General features: G+C 47.4%; 1 protein-coding gene and 2 long non-coding RNA genes across 3 annotated transcripts in view; all 3 read left to right on the forward strand.

Annotated features, from left to right (window-relative positions):
* Positions 1–3,114, forward strand: part of LOC138923238 (rho GTPase-activating protein 20-like) — an 84,339-nt gene extending 81,225 nt beyond the window's left edge. The window contains exons 19-20 of the mRNA XM_070261163.1: positions 1,787–1,904; positions 2,769–3,114. The gene's annotated coding sequence lies outside the window, so the exon portion shown is untranslated. The remainder of the gene's footprint in view (positions 1–1,786; positions 1,905–2,768) is intronic.
* A 3,026-nt stretch (positions 3,115–6,140) lies between these two features.
* Positions 6,141–11,420, forward strand: LOC138923240 (uncharacterized). Its single transcript, XR_011436604.1, has 3 exons — positions 6,141–7,878; positions 8,411–8,499; positions 11,289–11,420. It is a non-coding gene; the product is annotated as an uncharacterized lncRNA (long non-coding RNA).
* A 768-nt stretch (positions 11,421–12,188) lies between these two features.
* Positions 12,189–15,403, forward strand: LOC111772032 (uncharacterized). Its single transcript, XR_011436605.1, has 2 exons — positions 12,189–12,440; positions 15,206–15,403. It is a non-coding gene; the product is annotated as an uncharacterized lncRNA (long non-coding RNA).
* The last annotated feature ends 3,796 nt before the right edge of the window (positions 15,404–19,199 follow it).

Here is a 19,199-nt window from a genome sequence, read left to right on the forward strand (position 1 = left end):
TCCCACCTGCCTCAATACTTGTTATCCTACTGTTTCAAGATAGGAAAACCAACTCCTATCATAACCCCTAATGGGTTCTATTTGGTATCTCCTACGGGACTTAAGGGTAGTAATACTCTACAAAAATCAGTTGGTTTTCTAATTAACAACAAAGAACAAGATTAAGAGGATATTAAGAAAGCAGTTCCATTTCCAAAAGCATCAAAAATAATAAAATAGAAAACGCTGTAAACTGAAAAATACAAACATTACTGAAAAAAACGAATTTAAATAAGTGAAAGGGCAGCCATGTTCACGGACTGGATGACAATACTGCGCAGGTATCCATCAATACCACCCACAGCGATCTCCACATTCAATGCCATCTCATTCAGTGCTCACCTCCCTCAGGTCAATCCACAACGTCTCCTGCTCTTCCCTGTGGTTCCTTGGTTGGGAAAGTGCTGGATAAACATCTGTTCTTTTGGATTCAGATCCTAGACACCTAACACTCAATAATTCCATGGAGCTCTTAAAAAAATCTTGATTAGGGCCCAGTACATTACAGTCACAGGCTGTGAGAGTTTTTAGTACAGCAATGGGAGAAGAGCCCTAAAATAGGGAGGAGGTTCCATTGTAGTAAAGTTCCTGTTCTATCGGCCCTCACACTGAGTAACACTACAGAACTTGATTAAAAATATATTAGCTACATCAAACAGTCATATAAAGTAAGGAATTTATATTTATTTTAAACTAATATGCGTATTATAAAATTACATATAAAAACATAAATATATGTAATGTATTATATGGAGAGAACTTCGTATGTAAAATGCATTATAATGTATGAAATGCTACATATTGCATATTATGTGTTACATGTTGCATCTTATATATGTTGTATATTATATGTTACATATAGAGAGAGAGGAAAAGAAGAGAGGATGTAGGGCAATTTCATTTTCTGATTCTAGGAAAATAATGAAACCCAAACCATCAGGAACGGTATCACTTGAGCAGAGCATAGGTGCAAGTACCATCCGTGTTATATGCAGAAACATTCACCTTGACCCTAGGGGGCATCTGGGCTGAGACTAGATGACTGAAATCTCTGGGCGATGGTGAACACAGAATTGGGGGACAGCAGATATGAAGACGCACTGAGCCACATGCCAGACGCCCCAAGCGCAGAGAGAGCTTGTGAGCTTCTAGCGGTGGAGACTTGACACACTGAGGGAGAGGAAAATGAAGTTACTGGACCCACTGAAACGGGACTCATTGATCCTCTAGCCCATGGTGGGCAGTGTGCATCAGCATGGTCCTTCAGAGGTAAACAGCACAGCCCAGAGAAAGCTCTGATCTGGGTCAAGCAGCATCACCCAACAGCCACCAGGGGGAGCTCCTCCCTGCACTTTCCTGCTCTTTGAAGGGCCTCTGAGCCCCGGGTTCTTCTCCCATATCCAGCTTCCCAATCCCTCCATTCACCACTGGCTCCACACCTTCCCTATAGGAAGGAATGATTCTGACCCATGATGCCTTGAGAGTGTCTGAGACAGTTTCTGGGGTTGGGTGAGGGCTCCCTGCAGAGGTCAGGGGTCCTGGCTCATTACTATGGCCTCCCAACTTATTCATGATGGAATATATAATAAATGCATTAGCTCTAAAAATGTCCTAATTTTAGTAGCTATTTATAAGTAGTATGTCAGTCATTTATTTCCATATTTTACAGTGACTTATGAAAGCTGATATTATTTGTGTTTTTCAGATAATTCAATTATTTTTTCTAATTCTTCCTTTTCCTCTTAAGTTTTAGATGCTCCTTCTCTTCAAATTTCGTGCTCATCAAGGTACATATTTTTCTGCACTGTATCAAAGAATCCTTTGTTTAATAGAAGACACAGAATAATTCAGTATGGACCTTTGAGGTGAGTTGGGGCTCTCAAATACAGATGATGGGAAAGGAAACAATAACCCTGCACATTTTATGAAACGATGTGCTAGCAATCCTGGAATGAACATAAAATCATATTTGATTTCATGCTGTGAGAATGCCAATGTGGTGGTTAAATTGCAAAGATTACTGGAGAAGTTTTGTCTTCCTCCTGCTCCTCTCTAATTCTAAATCCCCTCAGCTGCTCTGCCTGTTCTTTCTGCCCCAGATAGCACTGCTGAGGGAAAAGGGCATTTAAAATGCTGCATAATGTTCACACCAACTCGGTCAGACTCATTTCAGTGTCATTTTTTACATAATACGATAAATAATATTCTTCTCATGATTCATTCCAGAGACATTGACGAACTCCACACAATGAAATGCCTAGAGAGACAGTAACATAGGGACACAGGAAGTACTAATTTGCAGTCTCCTGTACAACTAAGACTGAACAAATGTCACAGAGGACGGCAATGACCTTGGTGGTGGTCAATAGGGGGACTGCCTTATAACCATTTATTAAGCTCTGCCCGTATTTTGGTGCATATTTTCAAATTTATTTTGCATATATTTTTAAAGCATTTGTAATATATAAATATTGTTTTATGTAAAAACCCCAACAGAACCTGTCTCAGACCTGGTCAGTATCAGGATTCAAGTTACTGGGAGTTGTTCACTTGGTGAATTTAGAAAATCAGATGGCAATTATTTGTTCTCTGGCCAGAGTTTCATTTGTCATCTGAGAGAGAGAGGCTGCATGGGGCTCACTCCATTTGGCCCAAACAGAAGTCTGCAGTTGCTTGTCAAATAAATGTCTTTATGTTGTTGCATATGCAAAATACCCTTCTCTTTTCAGGCTGAGTAATATTTCTTGGCATTATCTTTATCTATTCATCTGTCGATGGACACTAAGCTGTTTCCATATCTTGGCTCTTGTGAACAAGGCTGCAGTCAACACAAGAATGCAGATGTCTCTTTGAGATTCTGATGTCAATTCTGGTGGATATATACCCCCAAGTGGGATCGCTGGATTGTGCTGAGTGAAATAAGCCAGTCACAGAAGGACAAATATTGTGTGATTCCACTTATGCGAGCTATCTGAAACGGTTCAACTCACTATAGTTGACAACACTGCATTGTGTCATTGAAATTTGCGAAGAGAGATCTTAAATATGCTCGCAAGAAAAAGAAAGAGAAGAAAAGAGAAACCTGTGTGGTGACGGATGTGTTATTTATCCTGATGAGGGGAAACCTTTTGCGATGTATCAAATCATGTCATTGTAAAGAGATACGTTTATTTGGCAGTGATGCCCTATTAAAACTGGAAAAATACCCCCCAAACCAAAAAAGAAGAAAAAAATGTGAAACTCACAGAAACAGGAGAATGGTGATTGCCAGGAGCTGGGGGAAGAGGAAAGAGGGAGCTGCTGTCCGACAGGCACAAAGTTTCAGTCGTGCAAGATGAGTAAGTTCTAGAGAGCTGCTCACAGCCCTGTGCCCAGAGTTCCCAGTACTGCAGTGTGCGCTTATGACTTGGTTAAGTGGGCCGACCATAGGGTAAGGGTTCTTACCACAATAAAAAAAAAAACTGGGCAATTTCTGGTGATCACAAAATGCTTAGAGTATATAACTGAAGGAGTAGTACATGAAATATCAAACTTCAAAATTAGATAATTTCGAAGAAATGAAAACTAGAATTGTTTGACATTGAAAGAATTAATATCTCACTAAATGTATTCTCTGAAAAAGATGTACAGTGTTTATAAATGCAGCGTTGAGAGGATCTGACGGGGTGACATTTTAATAAACTACTTGACGTTTAGTGGATACTCAATAAATGTTCATTCTCCTTTCATTTCTGGTAACTTTGGACCCAATTCCTTCCCAGAGGCATCAGAAGAGATCACATTCATGTGCTTAGAGAACGTCACGTGTGCTCTGCGTCCTCCACGTAGGCAGGGCGGGATGGCTGAAGTGGGCTGGAGTCCCCACAGGTAGGTGTGTCCCTGATCAAACCTTAGCATGTCAGGTTCTAGTAAAATAGTTTCTCCTTAGAGCAGACTTTTTAAGAACAGAATGCTCTAGCATATTTCAAAATTGTTCATTTTTTCTTTCCTCTGTGGAAGCACAATATTTTTTCTCAGACATTCACTGTAAGAAGCAGGTCCAGCTGCTGGAGGCAAAACTCACAAAAGTTTGGGCCCCTGTGACCAGGTCCTCCTGGAATTTTAACTCTCTGAGGGTCCACACTTGTCCACACTGGGCCTCCTGCAGATTGTCCATTACAGGTTAGGCTTCCCTGCCCCAGCACTGGTCCCCTCGGGGGCTCAGTTGTGATTCTCTGCGTTCACCTGTGAGTCTCCCCAATCTGGGGGCGGCAATTTGCCCAAGACCTCACTGCTCTTATGAACCTAAGAACAGCTGGAGCCTTTTCAGTTTGTTCAGCTGTTTAGTGTTTGGGGATGGAGTGGAGACTTCCAGGCTCCTAACATCATGGACCAGAAGCCAGAAGTCAAGCCAACACCTTATTTGTTTTATTTATAGCTCTTCTAATTAATACGGACTGGACATATAATAAAGGGTCCATATTTGAAATGCATAATTTGATACCTTTTGACAATTTATACCCCTTTGAAAACATCAGCAGAATCAAGAGAGTGAACATTTCCACCCTGGCACAGTGCTTGTCCTAGGCTGTGCTGCTGGCACTTCCTGCCCCAGCAGTGGCAGGCTCTAATCTGGGCAGTGCTCTGCCCTGCTCGGGTGTACAAAGGCCTGGCCACTGGGTGGGTGCCTCCAGTCCGGAGGTGTTGAGCCTGGTGCCTGGACCACCCAACAAGAAATGGTCCTAGTTCCTGAGAGCAGGGGTCTGATTCGGTCCTCTCTTCTCTCCCCAGGTGGCTGGAGATGCTCATGTTCTATCCCAGGACCAACAAACAGAACTAGAAGAAGAAGCAGAAAGTCGAGCCACCCACGCCACAGGTAGGCAGTGGGTTTGCCAGTTGGTGTCCACTTTGTGGTTTCAGAGATGAGGAGCTGGGGCAAAGCGAGAGTACCCCAGAAGATTCAAGGGCTTCAGGACCCAGCCTAAAATTAGGGGTGAGGGAAGGATTCAGGTCAGGGCTGAGGTGGTCACCAGCCCTGCACGTTGTCTCCATCCTTCCAGTGGTCTGTGGGCTACAATCTGCATGCTCCTCTTCAAGCCACAGGGCAGGACCCACTACAGGGACAGGGTGGCCTGCTTGTGTGGTCTGGGGCTGCCCCAGGAGGCTTCCAGCCAGGGGGCAGGTGCTGAGCAGCAGTAGCAGAGCGTGTGTCTCTTCCCCTGGCTGTCCTTCCAGCTGCTGGGAAGCAAAGAGCATGCCAGGAGGGGTTGCTGGCTGCACAAACTCCTCATGCGCCACAGTCCAAGGAAGGACTCAGCTCGGTTCCACTTTCTACACAGAGATGCTCTTGCAGAGAGCAGGCTGAGAAAGGGGAGCCAAGTGAAGGGCAATTCGGGGACCCCACTCTTGCTCTGGGGCCTTGACCATAAATGGAAAATTTGGTGCTGGTCTTGATTTGTGTGCACCTGCTCTGACTCCCATGTGACCAGAGTGGGAGGTGGCTGGGGTGGTCCCACCAGGTCCAGTCCTTCCCCAAAGACCCCTCTCCTCTCCCTTCTCTTCCCCAGCCAGTGTCCAGGGGCTCAGGGCACCAGGAAAGGTTCTGAGCCTCAGTGAACTGATTTGCAAAATGGGCTTGTTTTGATCCAGTTATAGGATTATTTGTGAGCTTGAAAGGAGGTCTTGGGCCCAGTGTGGGTGCTCAGTAAATGTTATTCCTTTCCTCTGCGCTCAGGCTTCACTGTTACCAAGTGTTCTTGCCTGATCGAGCCTTGCAGTAACCCTGAGAATGAGCAGAGTGGAGATTGGGGGTCCCTTGGGCATCTTGCAAGGCCCAGAGCCTGGCAGAGGTCCAGGCATAGCAGAACATGGCTACCCCCAGGGTTCAGCAGTCCTTCCTGGTGCTCTCTCCTTCACTGAGTGGCAGAGATCAGCCTGGGTGGAACTGGGTCCCCCTTCTCCTCTACGCCCCCCAGGTCTCCCCTGGATTTGCCTGCCCTGGGCTGCTGCACAAACCCTCCTACTAGTAGAGTGCAGCTCTGGGCCTGCTCTCAGCTGATGGTCATTGTCTGCCCTCTGTCTACCCTCCCCAAGGAGTCCTAGGCTAGCATCCTCTGGAAGGTAGTGTCCCTGGCAAAATCAAATGGGAGTTGTTCCTGGAGACTGAACAGCTTCCTGCTGGGGAACAGCAGACACACATGCAAATCCCCTGAAGCTGGCTGGTTTGAGAGAAAAAACTCCCAGGCAGAATAACAGCATTCAGGGTTACGCTGCGTTTCCATAGTAATACCTTGGAAATAGTGCCGTAGCAGACCTCCTGCCTCCAAATAAGGCAACTGCACGTGCAGAAGACACGCTCGGCACAGACCAGGGAATTTGATGGTGCTCCTGCTCCCTAGCCGTTCCCTCCCCTGTGACGTCCCCTCCCCCAAATAATGCTGGCCTTGGCCAAGCTTCACCTTTTCTGTTGGTAGCAAGAGCCATGTGATCACAGGGTGGGAAGAGCCCCCACTTCCCTGAGGGTCTGTTAGAGCCCGGGCGGTCTGGGGTCCCAGCCTCTTCCACTCAACCACTCCCAAGCCCCAGCAGAAGCCAACCAGGCAGAGTCTCTTTTCCTTTGCCCCTTGCTCCTCAGAGCATCACCTTGAGGCTGCTGGTTTCTGGAAGCTGTGAACTTTCATCAGGGCCACGCTGCTGTGAGTCAGTCTCATGGGGTGAGGTGGGCCCTTTCCAGAGGAGAGCTGCTGATCTCTGAGAAAGCCTCCCTTCCTCAGCCTGATGCCAGAGTCATTCTAGTGCACCAGAGGAAGCTGAGGGGGAAGCCTAAAGCCTTTGGGGCTCCTGTAAAGGCAAGAACCCAAGACCCCATACCTGGCCTCTGTCTCCATGGCCTGGGAGTTTCAGATCAAACCAATGGGGAGCTGCTACACCCCATTCCCGGCCAGAACCCTCCTTCTCATTGGGTTCCTGCTCAGTTTCTGTGCCCAGGAAGTAGAAAGAAAGGCTGTCGTTGAAACCCCTTCCAGAGAGGGGGCCTGCTTAGCACATGGAGGTGACGGAGGCCGCTTGGCCCAGGCCTGCCTTCCTACCCTATTTCCTCTTTCCTCTTGCTTTGAAAACCCTTTCTGAGTAGCCAGATAAATAGCACAGACTTCATTATAGCATTGACATCCCTGAGCAGTGCCGCTGTCCTGGCCACACAGGGACATAGAAAACCTGGTGCCTCCACTCCTTCCTTGTGCACAGGCACTCAGGGTCTCTGTCGGCATGAGCTCCAGCATCCCTCTCCGCCACAGTGGTGACAGTGTGTGGAGCGGTAGCAGTGCCATGTGGCCCTGGCCTGGCCTGAGGCATCTTACTTTCCACATACCTGCTTTGGAGAAGAGAAGCAACTTTCCCTAGAGACAAGGCTTCCTCCCATCACCCACCCAGCCCCTCTCCTGGAAGCCAGCATGGCTTTTCTGCTGCCAGACTGTCCTTCAGTCCCCGCTGACTTGATCAGGCTTTGGCTGCTGTTCATGGCCCCCATTCTCTGGGAAGAGTCCTCCAGAAGCAGGGAACGTGGGGTGGGATCTGGGGACGCAGCCAGCCCTGCACAGGTCGGGGGGCCCTGGGTGTGGGAAATGCATGCATTTCCCTTGCATTTCAGGCCTGGAATTTCCTCTGCCTCTTGCAAAAATTAAGCATAGATCTACCATATGATCCAACTATCCCACTGCTGGGTATTTATCCAAAGAACTTGAAAGCACAACGGCATAAAGATACATGCACTGTTATGTTCATTGCAGCATTATACACAATAGCCAAGACATGGAAGCAACCTAGGTGCCCATCAAGGGACAAATGGATAAAGAAGATGTGGTATGTATACACAATGGAATACTACTCAGCCATAAGAAATTATGAAATCCGGCTATTTGTGACAACATGGGTGGTCCTTGAGGGTATTATGCTGAGTGAAATTAGTCGGAGGGAGAAAGTCAAATACCGTATGATCTCACTCAGAAGATAAAAATAACGACAAACAAATACCTAGCAACAGAGATTGGATTGGTGGTTCCCAGAGGGGAATCGGGGCTGGAGCAGGGCAAAAGGGGTGATTAGGTTCACACGTGAGGGGGTGGACTATAATTCGTTTTTGTGTGTTGAACATGATGCAGTCTACACAGAATTTGAAATATATCACGATGTACATCTGAAAGCTATATAATGTTATAATCCAATGTTACTGCAACTAAAATGATAAAAAATAAAAACATAAATTAAATTTTTTTTTAAATAATGAAAATTTGCTACCAAAACAACACAGTAATGATTCATAGAGGCAACATATTAAGAGGATACCACAAGTGCAAATGGAATATTTACCACATATATATTTTTTTATTCCCAGACTGTGCTTTGTGACCTGCCTTTGCCTGGAGGAGTCACGCCTTGCATGCTGATAACAATTCTGGGCACAGTGAAGCGCAGTGCAAACAGGTGAACAGCAAGATTAGCAAGTCTGTCGTATTTGCTGATTGGTTTAGAATTTTTAAAACTACACATTTAGAATCTTGGCTATACCACAGTATGGGATTATTCCATATATCAATATGTATTCCCAATACGGGGACAACGTTTCCCTCACTGAATCTTAAACCAGAAGAATCAAGAATAAAACAGTCCTACTTTCTGAGGACAAAGAGGAAGAGCAGGAAACCCATTCTGTTGGTGTTTCCTGGCAGTGAAAGCCTTAGAGCTCAAGGAAACGTGGAGCTTTTGTAATGTGATGCCTGGCCGTCTCTCCACCTCTGCGCCATACATTGTGTAAAAAACCAAGCATGCACATTATGTCTACATGCCCATCAAAAACAAGGTGTGAAAACAAAAAGACCCCACTGGACATTGTTCCGAGTTGGTCTGAGCGCTTGAAAGTGATGCCACTCTGTCCTGATGTGCGTGCAAATCTCCCCGCAGTTGTGCAGGTCACAGTGCAGTCTCGGACCTTGCAAGCTCGGCTGCCATTTCCATCTTCATAGTGGGGGCAACAGCAGGGTCACAGATTCCTATGGTGTCAGCCTGGTCTACAGCTGACAAGTGGCAGGATGGAGAACCCCAGTTTTTCTGAGCAGACTCTATATACTTAGAAGATTTGAACAGATCCCTCAAGTTACAAGACTTCCTCAAAATAAATCAACCTTTGCCACTGGAACTGGTTTGACTGAGGTGAGCTAGGATGGGGTAAGATTGGAGCTAACAGGTAAATCCGTGCTGATCCATGGCTGCCCTGGGATGCCTGGGCCTGGTGATCACCACTGGTTATACCTACGTGTAAAACAAGAAGGCTAAGGATATCCTGAAGCTGTCCAGTACGCCCGTCCCTGAGGTCAGTGGTGCCACTAAAGCTACTGCAGCCATTAATTCATCTGTGTTTCTGGGTCTTATGACCAGGACACAAAAGGCACAAAGTCAAGCTATGCACACAGGTTTATTCAATAATTTGCAAACAGACTCCATGAGTGTCTGTCACCTTTTTCCTGGTGAATCAAAGGGAGCCACCTCCTCTGTTAGCAGGAGATAGACTCAGCTCTGATCTGATCATTTTACATCCAAATGGCCCACTCACTCCAACCTCCAGCCAGCTTCCTCTGGTTCCGCATGAAGGTCACCACCCTAAGCCAACTGCTACTTCCACACAGCCTGTACAGCTTCTGATGGCACAGTTCTTCCCTGCACAATAAAGCTTGCCTCACAGCAAAGTACAAAACATATATATCCTCTGCCTATGTCCTCATCCATCTTTCCTCCCAACATAAGGTAGGACCCAGCACACCTTACCCTGTGCACACAGCACTCATGATTTGTTAATATCTGCTCTCCTCCCTGTACGACCCCTCTCATGCAGGACCACACTGATATACATATCTTTGCTTTATTTAGGGTTATTGCACTGGAAACTTTAGCTCCAGGAACACTAGAAATGCAGACTGACACTGCGGCCACTCAGAACTAATTCTGGTTGAAGTGGTTAAGGTGGTCTAAACTGAAAAAATTATTGCTTGGTCCTGCAAATTCTATGTGAGGAATTACAAGAAAAAAAGAACACTGAAGGCAGTAGAGATGACAGTATCTTGCTTTTCACTGCAGAGGAAATATAGGCATTGGATTTTCAGTCAAATACAAATTCTATTGCCATTGGCTATCTTGGTCTTTTCCCTGTGAATTTAATCATTGGAAGACACAGTGTGGTGTATGTGTTCATTACTGGGTGAATCAAAACATACAGAGAATCATTGTTAAAAGGTCTAGAGTGCAGACGTTGCTTTAAAACCAGAGCACATGCTGATTCTGTCAGTGCTCTATGGGGTTCGCTGAGACACTGAGGGAAAGAGTTAGTGATTCGACAGCCAGGACTTGTGTTTGCCTTGACATCCAAGTGCAGGAACTGGGGTCAAAAAGCCAAGCAGCACTTTCGTGGGGTTGGCCCCGTGGCCGAGGGGTTAGGTTCTCGTGCTCCGCTGCATGCGACCCAGTGTTTCGTTGGAGCGAGTTCTGGGCGCGGACATGGCACTGCTCATTGAGCCACGCTGGGGCAGTGTCCCACATGCCACAACTGGAGGGACCCACGGCTAAGAGTATACAGCTATGTACCGGGGGGCTTTGGGGAGAAAAAGGAAAAAATAAAATCTTTGAAGAAAAAAAAAAAAGCCAAGCAGCACTTTCATTAGTTCCACTTGACATCATGGAATGTTTACCACACTTATTGTCACGACTTTACAACTTAGCATCGGAATACTGAACTTTAACGATGTTGTCTAGCTCTTGCTGTGTCAGGACTTGGCTTTTGGTTAACTATGAGGAAGCCGAGTATTTGAAAGCTCTTATTTGCCATTAGTAGGGATTAAAAGCAGGCTGGCAGGGCAGGAAGGAGGTAACCGTTATTCTCTGCAAAGTAAAGCATAAAGTGCCCTCAAAGTGGCCCGAAAACCTCTGTGAGAAAACCTTGAAGACCTTTCATGGGTAGAGGTGGTAAAGAGGGAATGACAGCTGACTAGAATGACGTGACCAAGACAACGAGGCAAAAAACTCAGCCCGTTGTCTTGCTTCCTGTCAGATGCTCATGTATTACATCCAGTCCTTGGCCCAGGGTACCTTCAGTGTGATTTCTGTTTAGAAAATTGTCAGGTATTTATACAATGATTTGCTCTTTAGAAAATTGCATGTTCTTCACTTGATACAAATGCACAGCTTGAATCATTTTACTAACTCTGGTCTTTGGTTTAAAACAGGCTTGCTTGAGATTTCAAGAGAGGGCATGAGTTCACCTTCCACTGTAACCCGTGCTTCAGTGAGAACAACAGGGGAGCCATTGTTTGCATTACAAAGCTGGATAATATCTGGGGAAAGGAAGACAGACAGGCAGATTTCCCCTTTGAAAGTGGTAAACCAAAGTAAGTTATTGCTACTATGAGATATTGAAAATGTCTGTTGCTCATGGGACTCGCTCTAAACCACAATGCCCTTGAAATGAATTTTCATCAGCTCTCCTGAGACACCTAACTAGGACATCTCCTCCCCATCCCAGGGGACCAGGCACTGCAGGCTGGAACAGGGCAGGAGCGCTGACCACAGGACCTTGGCACATGTCAGGATTTGGAGATGGCTCTTTAAGGAGGTGAAATGAGGTCCTGATGCAACGGGACTGGGGTCCTTATGAGAAGAGGAGACACAGATGCAGAGGAGCAGCCCCGTGAGGACGGAGGCAGAGACGGGAGGGAAGCAGCCACCAGCCCAGGGACCCTGGAGCCCCAGACACTGGAAGAGGCCGGAGGGACCCTCCCGTGGAGCCTCCGGAGGGAGCACAGCCCTGCAACCCTTGACCTCAGACTCTGGGCTCCAGGATGGGGTAGGACGGATCCCTGGGGTTCAAACCCCTGAACGGCCCTTCACCTGGAACTCTCCGGACCTGCACTCTGCCTCACCCATCCAATCCCGTTTTGCATACTTGGCCACCCCTCAGCCTGATTCCCAGCCCCCGAGTGGCCCAGGCAGCCCCAACAGGGCGGGCCGATGACCTGGGTGGGGGGACCGGAGGCAACTGCCCCCCACTGATTCCCCTAAACCCCATCTTCCCTCCGGCATCTGATACGCAGACGCCCTCGGCTCACGCCCCATTCCTTTATATCCAGGCCGATGACACCCGGCCCCCCCCCCCCAGGGCTCCCCGGCCGAGCGCTCGGTGTCCGGGGGTGATTACCGCCCAGCTTGCTGCGTGAAAGATGTGAGTCCTGACTCGGTTGGGGGCCAAGCGGCCCCAATTAACACAGCAGTGGATTTCATGTTCACCTCAATTAAGCCGGCTGCCGTTTCCTGAGTCGTTTCCCGGGCAGCGTCCCGCGGTGTCGGCCACACATCAAAGGGCCTCGCGGGCCACGCAGCAGGTGACGCTCATTTGCACACTGACCCAGGCAGGCGGGGGCGGGGGGTGCTCTGCGAGGGACCAGGAGCTGGTTGGGGTGAAGGGTCATGGGTAGGGTCCTCCAGGGAGGGTCCCTCCTGCCTCTTCTGCTTATCAAACCATGTGAGGCAGCATCTTGCATACAAAATGCAGGAAAACGGGCATGGATGTGAGTTCAGGGCCACTCTTCCTCAGAAAAAACTGATCTCTGATTCAAAGGATGACTCGGGTCTTGAGTCAGAGGCCGCTTCCCCCTTTGATGAGCCTGGTGGTGGGGAGGTCACAGGGCATGGTGGGCACTGCCTCCTTCCACCTCTGAGGTCCGACCACCGTCCTTCAGAAGCGCAGGACCTGACTGACCCAAATCACCCATCACAAACCGACTCCCAGACAGCATTGCCTCCCAACCTCAAAACCACCATCAAAAGGGCCCAGTCGGTCCCCACATTTGCTTGTCTCCTTCCCCGTGCAAAAACCGACGCTCCATCCTCGGTGCCGAAAGCACGAAAACAGATGCCTGCATCCTGGGACGGTGATCTAGCCGCTGTTTGCAGGAGGAATAAATGAGACAGAAAACGAATGGGCAAAATACGGTCCATCTGTGCAGTGGAATATTATGCAGCCATGAAAAAGGAGCCCATGTCCAAATCTCCTTCCTTTTCATGGCTGCATAATATTCCCTCCACAACGGCCTGTGTGCTGTTCCTCCATTTATGCAGCTGTGGACACTTGTGGCATTCGATGCATCTGATTTTTATAAGTCAGTCTATTAACCTGAGCCGCTTCCTGTCCATTTTCCTTTCTCCAGGGGCTCAGTATTTATTCCCAGGCCACGTGACCCTGGGGCATCATGTCCCTGGGCAGCATTGACAGCTGTCGACCCTGCAGAGAGGCCCCCCCTGTCCTGCTGTTTGCACACCCCACCCACCTCGCCCCCATCTCCACGTGGAGCTGGCCTGTCAGATGCAGCAGGAGATGCAAAAAAAATCCGGCACAAAGTGGATTTTTCATTTCTCAGGAATACTTGGGAAGTGACTAGAAGGAAACACTAACAAGAATTAGCAAGAGTGACAAGGCAATGATAATGAGCACGCTGTCTTTCAAAAGAAGGAATCATTCAAAATATTTCTTTATCAGAGTCGCAAACACAATCATGTCCTCTGGTACAGTAAAACCACTTTAAAGATATATTCCAGCACCCTGCTCCATTCCATCCCATTTCCCGTATATATTCTCTATCAGTGCACATCACACTGTATATACATATTCCAGCACCCTGCTCCATTCCATCCCATTTCCTGCAGATATTCTCTATCAGTGCACATCACACTATATATATATTCCAGCACCCTGCTCCATTCCATCCCATTTCCTGCATATATTCTCTATCAGTGCACATCACACTGTATATACATATTCCAGCACCCTGCTCCATTCCATCCCATTTCCTGCATCTATTCTCTATCAGTGCACATCACACTTTATGTTTACTCATGAGATCTAAACTTCGTGTACAAAATACTCATCACCCTGAATAAGAGAGAGTGCAAGACGGCACAATCAAGCACACAGACTCAGCACGCTCTTCACAGTCTACTTTCCTTCAGAAGGTGGGCAAGTTCCTTTCCCTCCAGCTCTCGTTTTTCTCCTCTGCCAATATTTATTCATCCACTAGATCCTAGTTACTGTCCAAAAAAATTTATCAGCAGTTCTCTATATTTTAGATACCAGACTTCCCTCTGACATACTAATGGCAAGCATTACCCCATTCCATTGACTTTCTTTTTATCTTTGTTTTCTTTGATGTAAATGTTTCTTATTTCCATATATATAGGATTTGAATTTTTCTATTTTGCCACCAATAATTTCCTTTCATGTTTCTATAATTTCTAATTTACTCAGTAACTCCCCTGTCTCAGATTGTATCCTAAGAAATTATCAGAAACTTGGACACACTGAAAGGGATCACACTTATGTGGAGATGGCAGTGGTGGGGAAGGACAGAAAGGGGTGGAAATGTATAAATTTTGCATTGTTTGACAGGCATCTTTACTTCTTTCAGTTTTTAAAAGAGTGCCATTCCTGTCTTCCATTGTAAAGACCAGGGAAATAAAAATCTAATGTTGAGACATAAAAGAGAAGCTTGAACAAAAGTTGACCTTTTAAAAGATGTTAATTGAAGGATTACGTATAATAGGAAAATTAGAAATAGCTTAAATAGCTAATACGAAGAGAGTGATTGATTTGTAGTATATAGCATATGTAAAACATAAAAAATATACAGCAATTAATTAAAACATTTTCTTTTAAAGAAAGATGTGGGTTTTTAATAACTGAAAATTTAACATTTAATTAGATCATCAGGGACATAATTAGATTGAGCTATTTGCAGGAATTTTTAAACTATATTTTTTGTATAAAAACTATTATTACACTGCTGGTGGAAATTAAAACACAAGAAAGGTTCACGCGATCTTGCCAGATCACCCAGCTCCTCCCAGGCTTTGTCAATATGTGTGTGTGACTTGTAAATAATTGCAGTCTGTCAACTCTGTATTTATACATTTTCAGAGATGATTTTGGAGATGTGTGTTTAAATTTTACAGAGATTTTTTAACAGTGTTTTTAATCATATTTTATGAGTTCTAAAGCAGCATAAAAGAAAAATATTTGTCACCTTATATAAAACATCTACATAATAAAAATGCCAATTAACATATTTATTGTATTTCTGCTATGTTTTCTCAGACAGTTTCTGAGGGAAGAATCATCAACAGCTTTTAATTATTGCTGGAAGAAAGCAGCAATAAGTGGATGAGAAAAGAAAAGTTTGAGTGAGTTCTACTTTCTTTAAGTCTCCAAATGGACACTTAAGGGGGAAAATGCTGATCCAAAGCAATGGCTGACAGTGTTCCGGATTAAATGAGAGCCTATTCATCCTCTAAACATGTAAGACTGATTGGGAAAATCTCTATATTTGTTTTCTAGAAAGACTCCACAGTTTATACTTGTGGCCAACTAATGTTAAATTTTGTAATTCTTACTAATTTTTTATAGCAATACCTCTTGCTCTTGATGTCTCAATACTTTAACTAAAAATGCTCATAATTTCTAATGGTAGATCCAAGGATATTGTTATTGTTGTTGTCATTATTAGTATTTTAAAGTACCATTTATTGAAAATCTACTATTTGCCAGGTACTGTAATATATTTTATCTTAAAACTCCATGGAGAAGAGACTGTTATCAAACTGAGGTTTATGAAGGATTACGTCTCTTGCCCAAGGCCATATATGGCCTTCAACCTTTGGATTTCAAACAGTGGCAGGGTAGAGATTAAAACCCAAGTCAAAGCCCACACTCTTTGCCACTATCCTGTACACATCTTGGGCCGCTGCTAGACACACCAGAACCACCTGTTGGATATGCCAGAAACATCTGCCAGATACGCTGAAACCACCTGCCAAATATGCCAGAATCAGGTCCCGGACATGGTGGAAACACCTGCCAGACACATCCAAATCACCTGTCAGATACGCCAAAACCATGTGCCACACATGCCGGAACCACCTCGTGGATACATCTGCTGGATACTCCAGAAACAGGAAAACCACAGGACGGAACCAGGTGCCAGACAAGCGTTAGGCCCCTTCCAGACTAGCCTGAACCACTTGCTGGACCAGCCTGAATCACTTTATGGACATTCCAGAACCACATGCCCAGCATGCTAAAACCGAGTGACTGACACTCCACAACCACCTGCTGAGCACACCTGAACCGGTCACTGTGAAACCACCTGCCGGATACACCAGAACCAGGTGCCGGACATGCCAGAACCACCTGCCAGATACACCAGACACAGGTGTCGCACATGCTGAAACCAGGTTCCCAACATGACTGAACCACCTGCCAGACACGTTGGAGCCACCTGCCGGATATGCCAAAAACAGCTGTTGCACATGCTGGAACCAGGTGCTGGACACACCTGAACCACCTGCCGGACAAGCTTCAACCACCTGCTAGACACAAGGGACCCACTTGCCGGACATGCCGTCATCACCTTCAGGAAACGCCAGAACCATCAAGTGAACATGCCAGAAGCACCAGCCGAACATGCCAGAGCCAGGTGCTTGACACGCCATATCTGCCTGCCAGACACACTGAAATCACCTGCCAGATATGCCAGAACCAGGTCCCGGATACGCCAAAACCAACTTCCAGGCAAGCCAGAAAAATCTGCCGGACACGCCGGAACCACCCCTCAGACTGGCCAAAAACACGAAAGTGAAATGACGGGATCATGTCCTGGACATGTTGTAGCCACATGTCAGACACGCTGGAATCAACCGCTGGACATGCTGGAACCAACTGCTGGACACCCCAGAAGCACCCACTGCCCATGTCAGAACCACCTTCTGGACATACTGGAAACTCATGCCAGACAACAGGAACCCCCTGCCTGACAAGCTGGAACCACCTGAATGACATGCCAGTACCACTGCTCGGACATGCCAAAACCAGCTGCAAGACAAAACTGAAACACCTGCCAGACAAGACTGAACCACCTGCTGGATACACCTGAACCACTTGACAGACACTCCAGAACCGCATTCCAAGCATGCTGGAACCACATGTCCGATATGCCAGAAGCAGGTTCCGGAGGTGCCGAAACCACCTTCAGGACAGGCCTGAACCACCTGCTGGACATGCCTGAACCACCTGACCGACATGCTTCAACCACCTGCTTGACTCCCCGGAACCACCTGCTGGACACCTGTTGGATATGCCGGAACCATGTGCTGCATACACTGAAACCACCTGCCAAATGCCCCAGAACCAGGTGCCAGACATGGCGGAACCAACTGCCAGACATGTCCAAATCACCTGTCAGATATGCCAAAACCATGTGCCGGTCACACCAAAAGCACCTCCCGGACACGCCAGAACGAACTGCCAGATACGCCAGAAACAGGTACAGCTAGGGTGGAACCAGGTGCCAGATAAGCCCGAAGGAGCTGCTGGACTAGCCTGAACCACATCCTGGATGAGCCTGAACCACCTGCTGGACCATCCTGAACCACTTTACGGACATTCTGGAACCACATGCCAGGCACGCTGTAACCAGCTGCCCAACACGTAAGAACCACCTGCTGAACACGCCTGAACCACCTGCCCGACACGTGGGAACCACCTGCCGGATACACCAGAAACAGGTGTCACACATGCCGAAACAAGGTGCCGGACATGACTGAACCACCTGCCAGACATGCTGGAGCCACTTGCTGGATATGCTAAAAACATGTGTTGCACACCCCGGAACCAGGTGCTGAACACGACTGAACCACCTGCCGGACAAGCCTCAACCACCTGCTGGAAGTGACTGAACCACTTGCAGGACATGCCATCACCAACTTCAGGACACACCAGATCCATCTGGTGGACACGCCAGAAGCACCAGCCGAACATGCCGGAGCCAGGTGCTGGACACACCAGAACTGCCTGCTGGACACACCAAAATCACCTGCCGGATATGCCAGAACCAGGTCCTGGTTACACCAGAACCGACAACCAGAGAGGCCGGAAAAACCTGCCAGTCACATCGGAACTACCAGTCAGATACGCCGAAACCACCACCCCAATTTGACTGGATCAGGTCCTGGACATGTCGTAGCCAGCTGCTGGACACACTGGAATCACCTGCCAGACATGGGGGAACCAACTACCGGACACCCCAGAAGCACCCACTGGACACGTCAGAACCACCTTCTGGACATACTGGAAACTCATGCCAGACAACAGGAACCCCCTGCCTGACATGTTGGAACCACCTGAATGACACACCGGTACCACTGGCCGGACATGCTGGAACCACGTGCCAGACCAAATTGAACCACCTGCCAGACAAGACTGAACCACCTGACAGATACCCCTGAACCACTTGACAGACACTCCAGAAACACATGCTGAGCATGCCAGAACCACCTGTCAGGTATGCCAGAACCAGGTGCTGGACACGCCGGAACCACCTTCCAGACATACCTGAACCACCTGCCAGATATGCTGAAATCACCTGCCAGATACCCTAGAACCAGGCCCCTTATATGCCGGAACAACCAGCCAGACATGCCAGAATCACCCACCAGAAACAGTGGAACCACCACACAGATATATCAGAACCACCCACCAGACCCGCCAGAAACACACCCCAGACACGCCGGAACCACCTGGAACCACCCACTGGACACACTGGAACCACTACTCAGACATGCTGGAACCACCAACCAGACACACCAAACCAACTTCCGGACACAGCAGAAGCACCCACCAGACACCCCAGAACCATCTTCCAAACGTACCAGAACCACATACCAGACACACCAGAACCACCTGTTGGATATGCCAGAACCAGGTGCCGGATACACTGAAACCACCTGCCAAATAAGTCAGAACCAGGAGCCGGACACGACAAAAACACCTGCCAGACAAGCCCGAACCACCTGCCTAACATGCCAGAACAAACTGCCGGACATGCCGAAATCACCTTCCGGACACGCCAGAAAGAGTTCCTGGATATGCCAGAACCAATTTCCATAAAATGCTAGAACAACCTGCTGGACATGCTAGAATCAACCACCGGACACATCGGAACCACCTTCCTGACATACCAGAAACTCATGCCAGACACACAGGAACCCCCTGCCTGTCATGCCGGAACCACCTGAATGACATGCCAGTACCATCG

The sequence above is a fragment of the Equus caballus genome, chromosome 2 (genome assembly GCF_041296265.1).
Source record: "Equus caballus isolate H_3958 breed thoroughbred chromosome 2, TB-T2T, whole genome shotgun sequence".
Classification (NCBI taxonomy): domain Eukaryota; kingdom Metazoa; phylum Chordata; class Mammalia; order Perissodactyla; family Equidae; genus Equus; species Equus caballus.